We start from the raw sequence: 15000 nt of genomic DNA, 5'->3' as shown, positions 1-15000 counted from the left end.
CCCTCTTTCCTCCTCTTTCCTCTCCCCTTCTTTCTTCACTTCCCTACCTCCTCTTCCTCTGTCCATTCAAAGGCGGAGGATGCCAACAGGAGACCTTTTGGTCCATATCAAGGTCGGATGCGGAAAAATTATAACGATGATAAATAAATAAATAAACGAATAAATAAAAAACTATAATCAAGTAAATAATAATAAATCAAATAAATGCATAGGAATAGTCAAATAACAGACAAAAAGATAAATACTAAATAAATTCACATATGACTAATAATAAATGAGAATCAAGCAAATAATAATAAACGAACAGACAATTGATAACAAAGCTCCTTTACCCTACACACCAACCTTTTCCTCTCCTATTTCTTTCCTCTCCCATCCTTTCCTCTCCTACTCCTCTCCTATTCCTCTCCTTTCCCCTCCTCTCCTCACTTCTTCTCTCCTCTCCTCTACTCTTTCCTCTCCTCTTTCTTCTCCTCTCCTGTCCCGTCTATCCTCCCCTCTCCTCTCTCCTCTCCCCTTTCCTCTCCTACTTCTCTCCTATTCCTCTCCTTGCCCCTCCTCTCCTCTACTCTTTCCTCTCCTCTCTCCTCTCTTCTCGTCTTACCTATCGTCTTTCCTCTCCTCTCTTGTCCCCTCTATTCTCCCCTTTCCTCTAGTTTCCTCTCTCCTCTCTCCTCTCTCCCCTCTCCTCTCTCTTCTCTCCTACTTGTCTACTTTTAATGTTTTGTAACTTTTCCTCAACGTGCCTCTCATCATATGGTGGAAGAATATAAGGACACTCCATTGAAATAAAGTTAGAGGGAAAAAATAACAGAAAAAGGTAAAAAGTTTGGTAAGTAGTCTTTTGTAACTGCGTAATGGAAGTATAATGTACTAAAAGTTGATAAAAAATAGAATTTGCATAATTAGAAAATGGAATAACAGTGTTGTAGAGAAAAAGTCGTAATTTACATAATTAGCCCAAACATAAAGCTAGGAAAAGGCTTAGAATGTGATCTTTAATGATGGCATGAGGAAAGTATAGTGAACTAAACAAAAAATAATAATAATTACGCAATTTACGTATATAAAGAATGGAAGAACATGATGCTTAAAAGAAGGTAACCGCAATTTGCGAAATTACCCAAAACAGTACCATAACGTAGGTAAGCCTATGCAGGAGTCAAAAATTAAATCCTCAATTTGTATAAGTAGAGAATGGAAAAAACATACTACTTCTACTACTACTACTACTACTACTATTACTAAAAAAAAAAAAAAAAAACATTAACTAAAGCAGTACCATAACGTCCGTTACCTCAAAGCATAATCACACTGACTAGGGACAACTTGATATTTTTTCTTTCGTGATTTCATTTATTTTCACGAGAACCATGTTTGAAACAAATATCTTATCTCAAAAGTAGTTTGGGGGGGACATTGTGACAAAAATGCTTTTTGTCTGACAATCTGCATTCTAAAACACAACATACAGCGCCATCTCTTCGTGTTAGTTCTGATGACGTCATGGTATATGTATCAACCCAAGCCATCTCAGTAGACAATGTCGCCCTGTAGCGAAACAGACGATATTGAGAGTTTTTCATCGCCTTTTGAGAATATTCTCGACTCCCTAGACATTTCTGACTACAGGCGAGGTGTGTGGATAGACGGGCTATTATTTTGAACTTAAATATTTCTCTGAAGAAGATTTCCTATTGGTGCATCATTGGCGTTCACCTGTGTCCATGTTAATTCTGCAATGCTGTCTTTGGGAACTCAAAAAAGTAAGGGTAGTATACCTGACACATTCAATATTCTTGTAGCTTACTCCTCGACAATCCTCCATCACGTTCACAGTTCGACCCCTAGATGTCACGAGCTTTGTAAACAATGGTGTCTTCAACATAACAGATATTTTTTCATCTCGGCCTTAGTGGGCCAGTGAAAAGATTAATGATGGTGGTTTGTTACTGCTGGATTTAACTAATCATTCTTTACACAAGTTAGATATATTATCATAGATTGTTTACACACTATACAAAAAAAAATCATTACAAATATCGTAAAAACGTACCAATACGTTCCAACAAATGACAAGTGTTTACTTATTTAGTCCAGTACTGCACGCCCTGGCTTCTGCCTTTTTTTATATATTCATTCTACATAATTTCTTTGTTATTCATTTATAATTTCTCCTGCTTTTATCTTTCTAAAGCTACATATCTTGTGAATTTAATCAAAATATCGTAAAAAGATACCAATACGTTTTAGCAAATGACAAGCGTTTACTTATTTAGTCCAGTATTGCACGCCTATCCTCTGCCTTTTTTATACATTCATTCTACATAATTTATTTGTTATTCATTTATAATTTCACCTGCTTTTATCTTTCTAAAGCTATTTATCTTATGAATTTAATCAAAATGTCCAAAAACAATATCTCTTACAACTTTGTATAATTCTTTGGAAAAGACTATTTAGCATTATTGTAAGTGACTATCCGCGTGTATGTTCTGCACGTGAATGATGTTGCTGGGTGGTTATCATAAACTTTCTTCTCCTGCCTTTTTGAGTCCTATACGTTATTAACATATTATTATTTTCCACTTTTCTCCTATTATTTCCTTTCCAATAATATGTTTTCCTCATTAGTTCTTTCTCCGATTTCGTAATTCCTAAAAATAATATCAAATACCCTACGACACTCGACACGATTACTATTTATTAAACACAATGACAATGCATAAATAATGAACAGTTCTATGACGTCATCGCGAAGCAGGTAGCGCCACGGATAGGTTTTACGAGAATGGCTGAAGCAGACGCCGTTTTTAAGCAGACGATACAATTTTAATTTGTAATACATAAAAGATGAAAGAGTTATTGTGTAATTTATTCAGCTACTATTGACTTTGATAAGTACTAAAGACATATCCCGGTAGAATTAGACACCTTTTATTTTCAAAGTGGTTACATTTAAAGCCTTCAGGCTTCAACACATTCAAGCAGAAGTCCAATACCTGAATCTTTTATATTCTCAGAGGAGAACCGGAACAGAAAATGAAAATGGCGTTGGATATATTGCGCTATACATAGAAAGTGAAATATATAATTTGTGAAAAAGTGAAATAAAAATGAAAAGCAGGAAAATCTAGTAAAATATATTGTGTACGAAAAGGTAAAATGCCAATTTTGATGATAAATTTTGTGATAGACAGAAAAATCTACAAGCTTAAAGAAAGATAGTAAGGGGAGTATAGTTCATCTTGAATGAAAATATAAATATGATGATGATAATGATGATGGTGGTGATAGTGATAAGGATAGAAATGATGATTGTGAGTGATAGTGATGATAGTGATGATGGGTAGATTCGTGTTAACATCTTAATCCAATCTATTTTTATCACACACACACACACACACACACACACACACACACACACACACACACACACACACACACACACACACACACACACACACACAAACACGGCCCATCAGAGCGCCGAGGACTGACCGATACAAGAACAGTGCCATTCCATCCATTGTCCGCACAATAAACTCATTATAAATTTTAGACTAAGCATATCACTCTTATAATTACTATATTACTCATAAAAGTACTCAATTGTATTATTGTCAGTGTATCACTGCTATCTCAATAAACCTATTATTATTATTATTTTTATTATTATTATTACACATTATATACATATATATATATATATATATATATATATATATATATATATATGTGTGTGTGTGTGTGTGTGTGTGTGTGTGTGTGTGTGTGCGTGTGTGTGTGTGTATGTTTGTGTATGTGTGTGTGTATGTGTGTTTGTATGAGCGTGCACACACGTATGCATTCGTATACATGTGTGCATGCGTCGTTATGAATATCGCAGAAGTGGATGTAGGTGGATGTACAAGAAACCTTAATCCACCTCTCAGTGTTATCCAATGCAGACTCATCCAACGCGGTGGCGTAATCGGGAGCGTGCTGTTCTCACATTTCCTTAGTTGTGGGTTCGAATCCCGCACTCCTATCCAATCCCCAGCAGTGACTGTTTATTACCTGCCCCAACAGGGCAAAGGTGACGGCTTCGGCCGCAGCTACTCAGCGCCTCCTGGCGTTGGCTCCTGACCCTCTTCACCTCTGACCCGGTGGACCAAAAGGCTATTTTCACCAAGCCCATGAATTGGGAGTGACAGGTAACGAAAGAGTTATCATGTTCGGCGTACCTTTTCTTCTTAAAAACAAGTAAAAATATCTTCTTAAAAACAAGTATTTTTTTTTTTGGGGGGGGGAGTGTAGGTTGGGCACGTACAAGGGACTCCAAGTAAGGTAGTTTGTTATTCAACACAAAATACCTTGATATCGGAAGCTTCATCTCGGCTTGTCACTGTCTCCTCTTCAGAGCTCCGACAATGCCCGCTGGACATCCCCACCTTTCTCCATAAGGGTCAACGCACCAAGTATACACAAGGGAACTTAACACTTACTGCATCTCATAGAGTCTGTCCTCTACTCTTCGTTCTTGTTGTGGTAATAGTCAACCCCTTGACCATGCAGGTCTCACTCTCTCCTTTCTTTTCTCTCTTTCTCTTTCTCTACCTCTCTCTACTTCTCTCTTTCTTTCTCTCTCTACTTCTCTCTACTTCTCTTTCTTTCTCTCTCTCTCTCTACTTCTCTTTTTTTTCTCTCTCTCTACTTCTCTTTCTTTCTCTCTCTCTCTCTACTTCTCTCTCTCTTTCTCTCTCTCTTTTCTCCCTCTCTCTCTCTCTCTCTCTCTCTCTCTCTCTCTCTCTCTCTCTCTCTCTCGCTCTCTCTCTCTCTCTCTCGCTCTCTCTCTCTCTCTCTCTCTCTCTCTCTCTCTCCTCTCTCTCTCTCTCTCTCTCTCTCTCTCTCTCTCTCTCTCTCTCTCTCTCTCTCTCTCTCTCTCTCTCTCTCTCTCTCTCTCTCTCTCTCTCTCTATCCCTCTCCCTCTCTCTATATCAATCTATCTAGCTATCCATCTACCCGTCTATTTATCTATCTATCTATCTCTCTATTTATCTAACTCTCCTTCTCTCTCTACATCTACCTCTCTCTCTCTCTCTCTCTCTCTCTCTCTCTCTCTCTCTCTCTCTCTCTCTCTCTCTCTCTCTCTCTCTCTATCTCTCTCTCTCTCTCTCTGCTCCCACATCTGTGCGCTTGTGGTTTAATAGGAGGCATACTGATCCTGCAATCGCTTAGTTGTGGGTTCGAATCCCGCTCTCCTCTCCGATTCCCATCAATACCTGTTACCTGCCCATCAGTCCCTAAAGCACATAATAGGTCAAGGGTGACGGTTTCGGCCGCAGCTACTCAGCGCCTCCTGGCGTAGACTCCTCACCCCCCCCCTCCACGTCACCTCCCCCTCCCTCTCCCCCTCACCCTCCGCGTGCGCAAGAGACGAAGTAGAGAAACCCAAGACTTGCTTTGCTCTGCTCCTCTCAACTTTACCAGACAATCCTTTGGGTTAAAGAAGGAAGAAGAAGAAGAAGAGGAAACAGACGAAGAGGAGGAGAGGGGAGGAGGAGGAGGACGGAGGGGAAATGGAGGGAAGGTGTGGAGGAGGAGAGGGAGGAGGAGTGTGGAGTGAGGAGGAAACTGCTCTGCTTGTTATGGAGGAGAAACTTGTCAGTTTTCGATGTTGAGCAAAGAAGAAACGGAAGAAAGGAGGGGGAGGGGAGGGGGAGGAGGAGGAGAGGGGGAGGAGGATGGGGGAGGAGGATGAGAGGGGGAAGGGGAGAAGAGGGGAGGAGGGATGGGATGAGGATGGGAGGGGGAAAAGGATAGGAGGGGGAAAAGGAGAGGAGGAGGGAAGAGGAGGGGATGGGAGGAGGATGGGAGGGGGAGGAGGTTTAGAGGGGGAAGAGGGGAGGAGGGGAGGAGGATGGGAGGGGGAGGAGGTTTAGAGGGGGAAGAGGGGAGGAGGGGAGGAGGTGAGAGGTAGGAGGAGGGAAGGAGAAGAGTAGGGGAGGAGGAGGAGGAAGAAAGGGGAGGAGGAGGAGGAGGGGACAGGGAGGAGGAGGGGACGGGGAGGGAAGGGTAAGAGAGGTGGGGGAAGGGAAGAGGAATGAGTAGGGGAGGGGAAGGAGGAGAGGAGGAAGGAGGAAGTGACGGGGAGGAGGGGGCGGGGAGGAGGAGGAGGACAGGGGAAGAGGGAGGGAAGGGAGGAGTAGGGGAGGAGGATGAGGAGGGGAGTAGGGGAGGGGAAGGCTATAGGAAGATGGGAGGAGGGGAGGAGGGGGGAGAGGGAAAGGGAAGGAGAAGGGAGGAGGGGAAGGGGGAGGGAAAGGTGAAGGCTGAAGGAAGGGAGGGGGAGGAGGAGAGATGGGGAGAAGGAGAGGGCGTAGGAAGAGAGGGGGAGGAGGGGGTGGAGGAGGAGAGGAGGGGGAGGAAAGGAAAGAAGAGGGGAAGGGAAGCCATGGTGGATGAGAGTGGAGGAAGGAAAGTGGATTAATAGGTGGAAGAAAACAAGATCAGGTGGAAGAAAGTGGAGACTGAAGGTGTAAATGGACTTAGAGTGGAGGTGGATTGGAAGCGAAGGAAAAGGTGGACTAGGAGGGGAAGAGTTGAAGAAAGAAGATGGAGAAATTTACCCCAGGAGACGCTTAACTAGGGGCTTATATCCCAGCTGGAGGAAGGTCCTCGTTTCGCTGAATGAGATCGTCTGACGCAGAGCAGAAGCCTTTAAGGAGACGAATCGACACATTTTCTTTTTCGTTTCCTCCGAATAAAAGTAGATAAATATGTAGATAAACAGATAAATGAATCAATTAATATACAAAAATATATAAATAAATAGAAATAAAAAATAAATAAATATCAAATAATAAATAAATAAATAAACAATATATGTAAATAATGAATTAATACATATGAATACATAAATGAATAAATACATAAATGAATAGGTAAATAAATGTATAAATGTATAGAGAAATAGATAAGCAAGTAAATAACTAAATTGATTAATTGATAACTAAATTGATAAATGAATAAATGAATAAATAGACAAATAAAGAAATTCTGATCACTTTGAACTTCTACTTTTAGTTCTGTACAGATAAATGTATAGAGAAATAGACGGGAAATTAGATAAATAACTTAATTAATTAATCAATAGATAAATCAAATAATAAATAAATAAATGAATAGATAGGGAAATAAAGAAATTCTGATCACTTTGAACTTCTACTTTTAGTTCTGTTTCCTCCTGGATTCTCTGCCTCTTCGGTGAGATATTTTCTCCAAGGATAGAGGCGCTGGTCATTACTAAGGGCAATTAGATAAGAGAAAAGGGGAGAGGAAAGGGGGAGAAAAAGGGAGAGTAAAGGGGGAGAAAGGGGAGAAAAGGGAGAGAGAAAAATGGGTAGAGAAATGAGAGGGAGAAAATTGGGGAGAAAGGGGGAGAAAAAGGGGGAGAAAGGGGAGAGTAAAGGGGAAGATAAAAGAGGTAGTAAAGGGGAAATAAAAGGGGAGATTTTTTTTCTTCTCTCTCTCTCCCTCTCTCTTTCTCTCTCTCTCTCTCTCTCTCTCTCTCTCTCTCTCTCTCTCTCTCTCTCTAAATAATAAAATAAATAAATAAGTAAAAAAAAAAAAAAAAAAAAAAAGTCCTTCACAACTTTTTTGCAGATCCGATGGAAGGTCCCGGCGTCACTAACAGGCTTGAGAGTCCAGATCAATTTCTTAAAAAAAAAAATAAAAAAAAAATAAAAAAAAAATAAAATAAGAAATAAAACAGAAAAAGGAAAATTGGAAATAAGACAAACAAAAGAATTGTAAGGACAGAACGACAGAAATAAGAATAAAAAATAAAAAAAAAATAAAAAAAAATAGATAAATAAAAAATAAAAAATAAATAAACACGAAATAGCACAGAAAACGATTTTGTCTCCCCCAGATAAAAGATAGCATAGATAAAAGGAAAGCAATATAAATGCCAAAGAAAGAAGAATAGGACATAGAGAGACAGGAATAACAGAAACATGAAGGAAATAGAGCAAAGAGAAAATAACACTGAATATCAATTTCTTTCTCGAAAACAAAACCAAACGGAGAATATGCAAAACAAATGTGAACGAAAACAAGAGAGAAATGAACGAAAGAATAAGAGATATACAACCAAATTGATATGGACGAAACAGGAGGAAAGAATATCATTAAGGATCAAATTCTCTTTCAGACAAAGAATATAAAGGCAAAATAGATTATTGTTACAAAAAAAAATGAGAACACAGAAAAAGTATATAAAGGTAAAATAGGTTATCCTTCCAAAAAGATACGAAAAAATGAGAACACAGACAAAGAATAAAAAGGCAAAATAGATTATTGTTACAAAATACAAAAAAAAATGAGAACACAGAAAAAGTATATAAAGCTAAAATAGATTATCGTTACAAAAAGATACGAAAAAATGAGACCACAGAAAAAGAATATAAAGTCAAAATAGATTATTTTTACAAAAAAATACAAAAAAAATAGAACACAGAAAAAGAATATAAAGGCAAAATAGATTATCGTTACTAAAAAAAAAAAAAACGAGAACACAGAAAAAGAATATAAAGGTAAAATAGATTATCGTTACAAAAAATACAAAAAAATGCGAACACAGAAAAAGAATGTAAAAGCAAAATAGATTATTATTACAAAAAATACAAAAAAAATATAACAGAAAAAGAATGTAAAGGTAAAATAGATTACCGTTAAAAAAAATGAGAACACAGAAAAAGAATATAAAGGCAAAATAGATTGTTACAAAAAAAATACAAAAAAATGAGAACACAGAAAAAGAATATAAAGACAAAATGGATTAGTTACAAAAAAATACAAAAAAATGAAAACACAGAAAAATAATATAAAGGCAAAATAGATCAGTTACAAAAAATACAAAAAATGAGAACACAGGAAAAGAATATAAAGGCAAAATAGGTTATTGTTACATAAAAATACAAAAAAAAACGATAACAGAAAAATAATATAAAGGCAAAATAGAATTATCGTTACAAAGAAAAAAAAAATGAGAACACAGAAAAAGAATATAAAGGTAAAATAGATCATTGTTACAAAAAATACAAAAAAAATGAGAACACAGAAAAAAAATATAAAGGAAAAATAGATTACCGTTACAAAAAATTTAAAAAAAATGAGAACACAGAAAAAGAATATAAAAGCAAATTAGATTATTGTTACAAAAAATACAAAAAAAATGAGAACAAGAAAAAATTTGACACAAAATGTATGTAAACATATAAAGGTAAAATAGAGAATAAAAAATAAAAAGGTTAGAGAGTGTGTATAAAGTCTGAAAGAAGAAAGATGAAAAAGGTGATGTGATAGAAACTAAGGACTACTAATTCATTTTCTTCATTTTCTTCTTCATTTTCGTCGTCTTCTTCGATTTCTTCTTCCTCTTTATTTTCTTCTTTTTCTTCTTCCTCTTTATTTTCTTCTTCATTTTCGTCTTTTTCATTTTCTTCTATCTCTTCATTTTCTTGTATAAATCTTTTTCTTCATAAGTTTCTTCTTCATCACATTCATCATAATTTTCTTCATCATAGTTTTCTTCTTCATAATTTTCTTCTTCATAATTTTCTTCTTCATAATTTTCTTCATCATTTTCTTCTTCATCATTTTCTTTTTCATAATTTTCTTCTTCATAATTTTCTTCTTTATAATGTTCTTCGTCATTTTCGATTTCATCATTATTTTATTCAACATATTTTTCTTCTTTATCATATTTTTCTTCTTTGTAATTTTCTTCCCCTTCATATTTTTTTCATAATTTTCTTCATCATCATAATTTCTTCTTTATCATTTCCTTCTACATCATTTTTTTCTCCTTCATTATTTTATATTTCTTCATTTTCTTCCTCTTCATCATTCTTCTTCATCATCATTTCCTCTTCTTTTTTTCTTCATTATTTTTCTCTTCTTCTTCATCATCATTTTCTTCTTTATTTTCTTTTTGGTCATCATTTTCTTCTTCATAACTGTCTTCCTCTTCATTTTCTATGTTTGTTTTCTTCTTTATTGTCTTCTTCGTAATTTCCTCCATCATTTTCTTCTTCATAATTTTTTCCTTCATCATTTTTCCTTCATCATTTTCTTCATCATTTTCTTCTTTATCATTTTCTTCATCATTTTCTTCTTCATTTTCTTCTTTATCATTTTCTTCTTCATTGCAATTTTATGCACTTCCAAGGGCATTAACCCAAATCATTGTATACGTAAGTGTTGCTACCGGTTTCTCTAACCAATTTTCTGTACATTGTAACGCTCAATAAATTCCTCTTATGTATTAGAAAGTAGAAAACCAATAACTATTCTATTCTTTGCTCGTCCTGTGACCTAATTACATCATCAATTGCTCCTTCATTATTTCCTTCTTCGGTGTTTTTTTCTTCGTCGTCATTTTCTTTTCTTTTTTTCATCACTTTCTTCCACTTCTTCATAATTTTCTTCTTCTTCTTCTTCTTCTTCCTCTTCTTCTTCTTCTTCTTCTTCTTTTTCTTCTTCCTCTTCCTCTTCCTCTTCCTCTTCTTCTTCTTCTTTTTCCTCTTTATAGATTTATTTTTTTCGCCAACTTTCAGTGGAAAAAAAAACATGGACTCCTTCGGCATGTTGATGTATTTTACAGACACCCAATCCTGACCCATAATGCTTCAGAATTACGCGAATTTCCCCTTCATTTTTAGTTCAGCAATACAGCTATTATTCACTAAAGGTCATCCACCTCTTTGAAAATGGGGGCGTAAAATTGAGGACATTCAAACCTGCTCTATGACAAATGGAAACAAATGAATAATATATACATGTGCAGAGTGGTTTCCATCTGCTGAATAAAATCAACTGGTAGCAACTAGAATAAAAATCATAAATTGATAGACATGTCAAGACGAGACTGTCGCCGCTGAGATGACAATGTCAGAAGTCAAGTTCGGTCAGGTTAGGTCAACTTTGGTCTGGTTAGGTCAATATGAGTCAGGGTAGGTCAACTTTGGTCAGGTTAGGTCAAGTAGGGTTAGGTTAGGTCAAGTTTGGTGTGGTTAGGTCAACTTTGGTCAGGTTAGGTCAAGTGGGGTCAGGTTAGGTCAAGTTTGGTGTGGTTAGGTCTACTTTGTTATGGTTAGGCCAAGTTAGGTCAATTTTGGTCATGTTAGGTCAAGTGGAGTCAGTTTAGTTCAACTTTGCGCAGGTTAGATAAAGTGTGCTCACGTTAGGTCAACTTAGCGCAGGTTAGTCAAAGTTTGGTCAGGTTAGGTCAAACTGGGTCAGGTTAGGTCAAGTTTGGTAAGGTCAGATCAATTTTGGTCAAGTTAAGTTAGCATAAGAAGGATAGTACCGAGTATTGACCGAGAATACCGCCATAATAACAGCAACGACGATATTAATCGAACATGGGCTTGTGTTGAAATCACAGTGACGGCCGTTCTATAATCTGAACGGCAATATTGTAGTCTAAATCTAATCACAGTACCTCAATAACTCTATACAGGACAGAGATTAAGCTAGGCCGATTGCTATCATCCGATGCTAGCCAGATGACATTCATTTGAGATAACAGATTGTTGATAACGATTTATTTTCTATCTCGAGTCTCCGTCATCCATATGTCAGTATATAAGTGTAATATCAACAGTTTAACGAAATTTAATTTAAAAAAAATCAGTACGACATTCTGGATACAGAAACGGACTAAAATCTCAGAAAAGTCCGCCATTTGTGGTTTTGATTTATCTGATACCTTTTCATTATAATGTCAACCAAAACAAAAGCTTGTCATTGGTGCTGCTACATAGTGCATTTCTTCTTCTTCTTCTTCCTTTCTTTCCTTCTTTCTCTTTATCTTCTTTCTCTATCTCCACTTATTCCTCTTCTTCCTCTTCTCTCTATTCTTTCCTTTTTTCTCTTCTTCCTCTCCCTCCTCTTCTATTTCCTCTTCTTTTTTCTCTTCTTCTTCTTCCTCTCCTTCTTTCTCTTCTTCCTCTCCTTCTTCCTCTCCTTCTTCCTCTTCTTCCTCTCCTTCTTCCTCTTCTTCCTCTTTTTTTCTCTTCTTCCTCTTCTTCTCTTTTTTTTTTCTTAAGACAATATCACTTTGAAGGTGATGAAGCGTGGAGTGGATAAAAGAGAAATTTAAAGAGGAAAACTAAAAAGAGGGAAAACAAACGAAAAATTTAATTTCTTTCTTAAGAGAAGGTTCTATCCTCGGCAAAGGCGCCGGCCTTGCTCTGACGCTGTCGTTTGTCCAATCTCACTCAATTAGTTGTGTTGACCGAACTCCCACGGGAAAGCGGATTAGCTAGTCTGCCTAAAACGTGAGAGTCGTCGTGTAGCCGGTTAAGCCTCCAAGGTGCTGACAAGGTTAACTAACATATGTCTCTTTTTCAAGTTATCGCTCACTTCCGCTAGAGGCGCCACCGGATACTTGCTGGTCTCGTATTCGCTCAGTTGTGGGTTCGAATCCCGCACTCCTCTCCGATTCCCAACAGTGACTAGAACACGGTTCTCGATTATCGTATTACTGTGCCTTGGAGGAGGAGGAGGAGGAGTAGGAGTAGTAGTAGGAGAAGAAGAAGAAGAAGAAGAAGAAGAAGAAGAAGAGGAAGAGGAAGAGGAAGAGGAAGAGGAAGAAGAAGAAGAGGGAGAGTGAAGACGGGAGACCCTCTTATTCATTCTTACCTTTTCTTCTGCTGTCGTCAGTTGATTTTATTACAATTAAAAGCCAAGCCCACCCAAAGACTTAAGTTCTTTGGTCCGGCGATATGTTTTGGAAATTCTGTTCAAGTTTGTTCATCTAAGGAAGAACACAACGTTTGAAGAGCAAAGTGTCCAGAGAACAATATTTTTAGAAAACAATATGCCTGGAGAACAAGACTCTTGACCATCCTTCTGGTGCTATGAAGAACAAAATGTCTAAAGAACATGAAGAATATGTTTGGAGAACACAGTGGTCAACCATCCCTCTGGTGCCGTGAAGAACAGAGTATCTGAAGAACATTATTCTTGACCATCCTTCCGGTGCCATGAAGAACAAAATATTTGAAGAACAGAATATCTGAAGAACAAAATGTTTGTAGAACACTCCCATCGACCATCCTTCCAATGCCATGAAGAACAAATATTTGGAGAACACTTCTCTCGACCATCCTTCTGATGCTATAAAGAACAAATTGTTTAGAGAACAAGATTCTTAACTATCCTTTCGACGCCATGAAGAACAAAATGTTCGAAGAACAGAATGTCTGAAGAACACGGTTTTCGATTATCGTATTACTGTGCTTGGCTCAGAAGAAGAAGAAGAAGAAGAGGAAGAGGAAGAAGAAGAAGAAGAAGAAGAAGAAGAAGAAGAAGAAGAAGAAGATTGATCAAAGTGGAGACAGTTCGCAGTCCCTCAATTGCCAAGAAAAGGATAAATCGATTAACAGATTCACCAGACGACAGCAAGACTCGAACTCAAGTCCCACCAGGCAAAGAAGGTCCCAATCAAAATGAGAACATATGAAGAATGGAGGAGACTGTAAGAGACCATAGGGCCTACACAAGACAGTTCTATGTGTCTTATTACCCGTCATCTCTATCCATAGAATTATCTCATCTTCTTTTAAAACAACCAATGGTTTCAGTGCTCAGTCAGTATATGACTGCCAAGTTTATTCCATTCATGAACTACTCTGATAGTAAACCACTTCTTCCCTGTTTCCTTCTTTCACCTAAATTTGTCTAATTGGAACCCAAGACTACGAGTTCTGCCCTACTGTCTTAATATGATGACCTTGGCTGCCTTTCCCTTGTTGTAAGATAGGCTACAGTGTCTTCGTCCCAGACAAGATGCCCCCAGAGATGAATAAAGATCTCCTGGCGGGGAAGTTAAAGTACCATTCCATGAAAAAGGAGATTTTTGTCATGCAATCAGCCTGACCGTATTTCCGGGTTGTATGCTTTGTCTCCTAACCCACGCGCGCGCTCTCCGCGGCGTCAGCTGACCTGAGGCTGGCTAGGACATGCCTGTCGGTGATCACGTGACTGTCTGCATCACTGATGGCGCGCTCAAATATCAAGGATGTAGAGGGATGAGCGTAACATTATCTAATTATGAATGCTGATATCATCACAGCTTTCAATGGAAGTGTAATTACCGAAATTTCGTTAACTTGCGAAGCCATATGAGCTTTTGACCTTTTAATACGATGACACCTGCGTAGGTGTCATAGGTATATGATAATTCTATCGTCTTCTTGATACTTTGTGAACTGGCTCGATCATATTTTCTGAGGCTATTAATTTTCAGAGTGAAAGAGGTCGAGCAATAGAGCTGTAACTTTATATTCTATAATGCGATTATTATGATGCATCATCGAATCATCGTACATCAGGCATCTGATGCTGCTCACGAGAATATGACTTGTATTGAAAAGGTTAACAATGAATTAAAACTTATTTGAAGACAGATGAAACGAATGAAATAGTGATGAAATAAACTCATTCAGACATTAATAATGACAGGGATAGAGGTCACAATAAGACTAAACCTGTTTGAGGAACATAGGAAACATGTTTCAGAAACACCGGGTTTTTTCAGATACACGATAACCATGTTTCAGAAACACGGGAAATATGTTTCAGAAAGACAGGGAACGTGATTCAAAAACACAGGAAATATTTTTAAAACACGAGAGCCATGTTCCAGAAATACGTGAAACATGTTTCAGGAACACGAAAAACATGTTTCAGAAACACGAGAACATGTTTCAGAAATGCAAAAAACATATTTCAGAAACATGGAAAATATTTCTAAAACACGGGAAATATTTCTAAAACACGAGAGCCATGTTCCAGAAACACGTGAAACATGTTTCATAAACAGGAGAACATGTTTCAGAAACAGGGGAACATGTTTCAGAAACAGGAGAACATGTTTCAGAAACAGGGGAACATGTTTCAGAAACAGGGGAACATGTTTCAGAAACAGGGGAACATGTTTCAGAA

Source organism: Oratosquilla oratoria, chromosome 17, assembly GCF_046742065.1.
Source record: "Oratosquilla oratoria isolate Oo_2021 chromosome 17, ASM4674206v1, whole genome shotgun sequence".
In the NCBI taxonomy this organism is placed as follows: Eukaryota; Metazoa; Arthropoda; class Malacostraca; order Stomatopoda; family Squillidae; genus Oratosquilla; species Oratosquilla oratoria.
The sequence above is the reverse complement of the archived record's forward strand: the minus strand, read 5'-3'. Positions refer to the sequence as shown.